This window comes from Sus scrofa, chromosome 17 (genome assembly GCF_000003025.6).
Source record: "Sus scrofa isolate TJ Tabasco breed Duroc chromosome 17, Sscrofa11.1, whole genome shotgun sequence".
Lineage (NCBI taxonomy): Eukaryota > Metazoa > Chordata > Mammalia > Artiodactyla > Suidae > Sus > Sus scrofa.
The window spans coordinates 53104441-53112436 of record NC_010459.5 but is presented as its reverse complement, the minus strand read 5'-3'; positions in this window follow the sequence as shown (position 1 = coordinate 53112436).

Sequence of the window (7996 nt, the reverse complement as noted above, 5' to 3'; positions counted from 1 at the left end):
ACGTGGAGATGAGTCTCCCCCTTTCCTGGGGAAGGAAGCAGGTATGGAGAGGTTGAGATGCTTGGAGGGAAATCACCAAGGCAAGACCCCCTACCTGGACTTGTCCATGTTGCCACGTTTAAGAAACTGAACTTTGAGGGGCGTGCTCAGACCGGGGGTGGGGGGCTGAAGAAATGGCTCCTCTGTTTACAACACACCCAACGGGAAGCTGGGTTCACTGTGACAAGGGGCCCAAAACGCATGGCCTGTCTATAAACAAATACCCAACATGGGAAACCAACCAACCAACCGAAAGAAAGGAACTTTCCTATCACCTGGGGGGCAAAAACGAGATGAATGCTTTCTTGTTCCTCCCTGGGCTTAATTAACTCTAGTTCTGTTTCCCAGGAGCTGGGTTCCTTCTCTGTCGGTGACTTGATTTCTTCCTCTTCCTTTATCGCCCTCCCCCTCGTACTTTGCTTCTTCAGCCTCTGCTTCCTTCTGCTCTTTTTGCTTGTCCCGCTTCCTCTCCCTGTCACGGCTTCATCGCCGTCTGTCTTTGTAGCCACACCAGAGCCAGGTCATTTGTGGATCTGGCAGTCGGAGCGGAGAAAAAGAAGTTAAAATCTCTCCACACACTCAGACAAAGACAGGGACATTTTATATTCCCTTTCATGGTCAAAAGATGATCCTTTTGCAAAATCCGTGTAGGTGTTTATAGACCAGTCATCCTAACAATGCCTCTCCTTTGCTTTGCTCTCCGTGCCAATTAACATTCTTAATTGCCTGGCTCTAGCCATCTCACTTTTTGTGTGGGGGGCAGAGTTCTCTGACAAGTTTATTTTCAATTGTAATTTATATTGCAATGACAGATAGATATTTATGACAGCCCGCTTTCCCATGTGCTGGGCTTTTAGCGCTTCCAGGTTTGTTATAATAAAGAACGCTCGAGGTAAATTTACAGAAGTGCCTCCTCAGTGATATTTTTTAAAAGACAAGTTCAGAAGAGGGACTTTTTGAGGAGGAGGCGGCGGCAGGGTGTGTGTCTGGTAGATAATCAAAAACTGGCAGAGCACAAGAAAATTTTTAGGAAAGACGTTGAAAGAATGAATCCGAACCGCTACCAATGGGAGGGCTACGGAACACGTTTGGAGCGGAAAAATTGTTCAATCAATTGAACCTTCAACTTGTTTTTGAAAATCTATACATTTCTCCTGTCCAGTTACGAAATATGCGAATGTCCTGATAAGCATGTTTATGGTTTTACCCTCTCAGCTCGATCCCTCACATTACCGAGGCTCATGTCTTGCACAAGAGCCCATAAAGGAAGAAGGGAGTGTTTTTGGAAAAGCTTCTGAAGGGTTGTGAATCCAAGATTCAGGACGTGAGGTCTTAAGAAAAGAAATCCAAAATTCGCACACCGCTGTGTGAACTGGTAGTTCACTGACATGTCACCTGTCGTAAGAACAACGCAAAAATGTCTATTGGGATGAGTGAACGAAACGAAAGGTTCAGCCACAGTGAAAAATGACAAAACACATTGACGAAGACTTGTGTTGCGTGAGGCAGAGGAGACTTGGGGTATCCTGTCCAAGGGAAATGAACAGAACCCCCAAAGGTATTTTCCAGTTGATCTCGACTCTATACAAGTTATGGTAGTCATGGAAGAGACATCAGAGGAAAGTTCGCTAGAATGTTGTCTTCCGTCTGCAGAAGCAGCAGAGAAATTACTCACATCAGCCCCACGAGTGAAGATAAGACTGTACAGTCTTTGAGAGAAAAGGCCAGAAAGCGGGGATTTGATTTAGCCCCTCGCCCCCCCAACCTCGGGGGTGGGGGGGGTGGGGGGGTTAACAAGGCACCCCTGGAGAAGATTACAGGGTTTGGGGTTTTTTTTTTTTTTTTTGAAGTGTAGTTGATGGACAATATTATACAAGTTACAGGTGTACAATGCAGTGATTCACAGTTTTTAAAGGTACCCCCCCATTGTACAGTATGTCCTTGTAGTTTATTTATACATAATAGTTTGTACCTCTTAACCCCCTCCTCTTCTATTCCCCCTCCTTCATCTCCTCCCCAACTCGTAACCCCGAGTTTGTTCTCTATAGAAGATAAGAGGATTTGATTGTGATTAGTACTTAGTTTTATTAGAAAGTATTTTACTATTGAAAAAAAAAAAGGATTAGGTAGATGCTAATATGGCCTCGAAATCCTTAGCTGTAAGGACCCGTTTCTCAGCTTCAGCCCTGTTGACACTTTGGGTCCTGGGCACTGTAGGATGTTAGCCTGATCCCTGGCCTCTACCCATGATATAACAGTGGCACTCTCACCAGATGTCCCCTGGTGGGGGAGGAGGTAAAATCGCCCCCCACTGAGGACCACTGGCTTGGACTCAGGGAATCAACATTCCCTAGAGCCTGTGAGTGCCACAGATTGACCTAAAGACCAGCATGGCTAGGGAGTGGGTCAAGAGACCAAGGGACAGAAAAACCCAGTTCCGTCAACTTTTTCATTCCTAGTCCTTCTCCTCTTCAACAGAAGAAACTGTAGGAGAAATTCTCATTTCTGACAATACAGTCCTGGGTTTTTTTGTTTGTTTGCTTCTTTTGTTTGTTGGCTTTGTCCTTTGTCTTTTTAGGGCCGCACCCACGGCACATGGAGGTTCCTAGGCTAGGGGTCGAATCAGAGCTACAGCTGCCAGCCTACGCCACAGCCACAGCCACACCAGATCTGAGCCACATCTGCGATCTCCACCACAGCTCATGGCAACACTGGATCCTTAGCCCGCTGAGCGAGGCCAGGGATCGAACCCACATCCTCATGGATACTAGACAGGTTCGTTAACCACTGAGTCACGAAGGGAATTCCATTTCAGTCCCGTTTTAATGAACTTGCTGGAATAGTTATACGTTTTTTTATTTCTTTTCTTTCTTTCTTTTTTTTTTTTTTTTGGAAAACACAGTGTGGGCGTCAATATATTAGCAGATATATTAATGGGAAAGACTAATTAGAGCTAGAAATTGTTCAATACCAATTTGGGATTGATAAAATGGCAACAAGCAGAGAGATATCAAAGGGGGGGGCATATCCTCAGTTAAGTGGTGATTATTGCAATTAGCCAGACTTTGCAATTATAAATCATTCCAATGGAAGGGCTTTGGGCCAGGACACTCAGAAAAGTGGACATTTGGCCCCATAATAAAGCACTCCTAGTGAATTACAAGCATGATTTCTGAAGCAATTTTAGCTCAACTTCTAAATCTCTAGATTTGAACAGTTGTTTCCAGACATATAAAGCCTTCTCTTTGAGGCAGGCAGATATCAAATCGATGAAAGTCCATAGCCTCCAAGAGGTTGGTCCATGTTGAGAAAAAACCACTCTTTATATTTCCCGAATCCAAACTTAATTTCCCAAATTAAAGCAGCAGCAGCTACCACATCCATTGGTCCCCTTGGCCATTTCCTGGCATGAATAATTAGAGACTCAGAAAGGCCAGTACTTTTGCAGTTGCAGACAGTGATCTATGGATGCCAGCCTTGCCAGTTCCGTCTTTTCAAACTTAGGATGCCGGGAATCCCACATAGGAAAAAACAAACAACCCACACACGCACGTAATTATAGCCCGTTTCAATCATAGGGACAACCAAATGTCTAATCACCTTCTTAAAAACAGCTTCGTTGAGATATGCTCTACATATAAAATTCAGCCTTTGTGGCGTTCCCATCGTAGCTCAGCAGAAATGAATCTGATTCATATTCATGAGGACACAGGTTCAATCCCTGGCCTCGATCAGTGGGATAAGCTCTGGCATTGCTGTGAGCTGTGGTGTAGGTTGCAGATGTGGTTTGGTTCCCGTGTTGCTGCGGCTGTGGTGTCGGCCGGCAGCTGTAGCTCTGATTCAACCCCTAGCCTGGGAACCTCCATATGTCATGGGTGCAGCCCTAAAAAGACCAAAAAAAAAAAAAAAGAAAAAAGAAAAAAGAAATTCACCCTTTGTAAGTGTACACTTCATCGATTTTTTTTTTTTTTTTTTTTGGTCTTTTTTTTTAGGGCTGCACCCGAGGTACATGGAAGTTCCCAGACTCAGGGTCTAATCGGAGCTGTAGCTGCTGGCCTATACCACAGCCACAGCCACAGCAAGGCGGGATCCGAGCCGCATCTGCAACCTACACCACAGCTCATGGCAATGCCAGATCCTTAACCCACTGATCGAGGCCAGGGATTGAACCTGTGTCCTCATGGATACAAATCAGATTGATTTCTGCTGAGCCGCGATTGGAACTCCCGCAGCGATTTTTAATAAATGTGCATAGCTGGGCAACCATCACTCTGTAATTGCCTTTTTCCCAGTTGTGGTAAAAGACACACAATGTAAAATGTTACCCTCTTCACCATCTTTGAGTGCTCTTCAGTGGTATGAAGAACATTCTCATTATTGTGTAATCTCCAGAACTCTTTCCATCTTGTAAAACTGAATCTCCATACCCATTAAACAGTAACTCCCCACTTCCCCCTCCCCCAGCCCCTGCCAATCACCCTTCGACTTTCTGTGTCTACGAATTTGACTGGTATCATACCGTATTTGTCTTTTTGTGATTAGCTTATTTCTCTTAGCAAAATGTCTTCAAGGCTCATCCAGGTGAGTCAGAATTCCTTCCTTCCTTCCGGGTGGTATAGGAGCTACAGCTGCCAGCCTACACCACAGCTCACTGCAATGCTGGATCCTTAATCCACGGCCAGGGATTGAACCACCTCCTCATAGATACTAGTTGGGTTCGTTACCGCTGAGCCACAAAGGGCGCTCCTCTTTTTTTTTAAAGGCTAAATAATATTCCATTGTATGTACACACCATATTTTGTTTATCCATTCATTTGTGGATGGACTCTTGGGTTGTGTCCACCACTGAGCTACTGTGAGTAATGCTGCTGTGAATATGTGGGGGAAAAAGTATTTCTTGATGCCCCTGCTTTCAATTCTTTGGGATATATAGCCAGAAGTGGAAATGCTGGATCATACAGTAATTCCATGCTTAGTTTTTAAAGAAACCGACACACAACTTTCCACAATGGTTGCGCCATTGTACATTTCCAATAAGAGTGATTGCCTTTTAATTTTATTTTTTTATTTTTATTGTTGGGCTGCGCCCGCAGCATGCAGAAGTTCCTAGGCTAGGGTTCAAACTCATGCCACAGCAGTGATCTGAGCCATAGCAGTGACAATGCCGTATCTTTAACCCACTGAGCCGCCAGGAATCTCCTGTAATTACCTTTCAATACTCTGTTTATAATTAGGCCTCCAAAATCATTCATCCATGATTCATTTTTTCAGGATTACTTATTGTGACTTTTGAGTTCTAATTACCCACGGCCAAGGGCTAGGGACATTGTGGTGAAGGTGTCAGTCCTTGTGGAGCCTGCGGTGTGAAAAACAAGCGATAAATGCATATACAATTCAATCTATAATGCTATAACTACGCTATAAAAGGAAAGAACTGGCTTCTAGAAGACAGACACTAATAGGTGAGATTGCTCTAATTGGGGTGAGAAAAAGCCGGTTTTAGGGAGAAAACTTTGAGACTGGAGGCTTAGTAGAAATCAGCAAGTGAAGAGAGGCAAAGAGTAGAAGGGAAGAAAATTCCTTGCAGAAGAGAGCAGAGGTGGGATTTGGGGGGCGGTGTTGGAAGGTCTGAGCACCCTGGAGACCTGTACCCTTAAGCCAGAAAGGTTCCGAGTTCATACAGTCAGCCTACGACCGACCATGAGCACCCACAGGCGCTGAATGGAAGCTTCGAGTTTGTTTCCCAGTCCATGAAATGGGAATCAAAAAGGATTTTAACGAGGATAAACTGGGATTTTGTATCCCAAAGGCCCTTAGACACAGTAAAGCCTCAGTGTTTATAGATTTAGGGGAAGATGTAACCAAGTCAGTTTCCGGCAATTTCTGCCTGGGACAAACAGTGAGAAGAACCGGATTATTCATAAACCCAGTCTCCTAACAAAGGCATTCAAGGAGTTCCCGTCTCGGGCATCGGAAACAATCCAACTAGGAACCATGGGGTTGCAAGTTCGATCCCTGGCCTTGCTCAGTGGGTTAAGGATCCGGCATTGCCACGAGCTGTGGTGTGGTCACAGACAAGGCTCGGATCTGGCATTGCTGTGGCTGTGGTGTAGGCCGGCAGCAACCCAGCTCCGATTCGACCCTGAGCCTGGGAACCTCCATATGCCGCGAGTGTGGCCTAAAAAGCAAAATAAATAAATATATAAATAAATAAAAATTAAAAATCATTGCAATTCTCCCTAAAAATAAAAAAATTAAAAAAATTTTAGAAAAGGCATTCAAAAGTTTAATACTATCCTTTACAATAATCTTTTTTTTTTTTTCTAATGCTGATCCCACCCAGGCGTTTTAGTTGTTTATGGAATATGAATAATTCAAAACTTACCTTGGATTAGGGACTGGCCTTGTGCCCCTCGGGCTTCATTCACCCCTCCCCTTTGTTGTAGCATCTGACCTCACCTCTGGTGTACCAGCTCCTGGCTACAGCTCATAAGTGGGAGGTAGATTCAAAGAGTCAAAACATTTACTGTGTCTTTCTTTTCTTTCTTTTTTTTTTTTTTTTTTTGTTTTTTTTTTGGTCTTTTTGCCATTTCTTGGGCTGCTCTTGCAGCATATGGAGGTTCCCTGGCTAGGGGTCTAATTGGACCTGTAGCCATTGGCCTATGCCAGAGCCACAGCAACATGGGATCTGAGCCACGTCTGCAACCTACACCACGGTTCACGGCAACGCTGGATCCTTAACCCACTGAGCAAGGCCAGGGATCGAACCCGCAACCTCATGGTTCCTAGTCGGATTTGTTAACCACGGTGCCATGACGGGAACTCCTGTGTCTTTCTTTTCTTGATATAATATTCGTGGCAAGGTTTTCTTTGAGGAACACTTGACTTTGACTTTATCTGTAGGAGTTATTTCCGCGGACCCCAGATTTTTCAAGACAGGCTTAACATAAGTTTTCTCTTGCCCCAATCTTCGCCTGTTCAGCTGTCTTGCCTAGATTCATCCAGAGCCGGATGACAGGCATTCGGATGTGATAGAAGAATTTTGGAGTCAGACTTAGGGGTTGAACTCATCCGCATCCTCATTAGGTCCCTTCATGTCCTGAAACCTCAGTTTCTTCTTTTTCAAAATGGACAAAACAGTACTGATCTCTCTTGGTAGATGAAGCAAGAAACTGTGCATTTCATGCCATCTGTGGCTCCTACCAGGGGCTCAATCAATTATTATTATTATCACTTGGAGGCTAAAGAGGCACAGTTTTACTACCTGGTTATGAGTAGAAATGGCTACCATGTTTTCACTATTACCAACTAAAATAAATACATTTAAACAACTATATTTTACCTCAAGTTTTCCTTACACCACTAACATTTCTTGAGCAGTAAACCTGCTGCACATGCATTCAGATGGATAAATTACATCTCCTGCCACACTTCCTTTCATGGGAAAGGTGTTGGGAATATAAGCAGATTAGTGAGCAAGGCAGGCATTAATTGGCTTTTTTACTCAGTATGAGAATTCAAAACGGCTTCCATGTATTATTCAGCCAAATTCTTACCTTTCCAACTTGGCTGTTGACTGTAATTCTATCTTTTTTTGGCTTAAGGAACTTAACATAAAACAACACCCAGCTTTTTCAGAGACTCAAAAATTGGAGGTTACCCTCCCTTTCTTCACTAAGTTTTTATTCATGACCATGAATATCAAAAAGATGGTCGAGCTGATTCACTTTCTGCCTTGGGTTGTCCAAACACCCAGGTGAATGTATTTATGAGCTTAGCATTCTGTTTTGCTTGCATTCCCAATGAGCTTACAAAAAATTTTTACACACTGGGAACCTGATGAATAACTAATCAAGAAAATGCAATGTATAAATGTGGAGAAGAGTTTATACTTGCACAGTTCCTTACAATTTATTGTAATGCTAAAGAGAGACGCATGCCCAGAGGCACCAGGGAA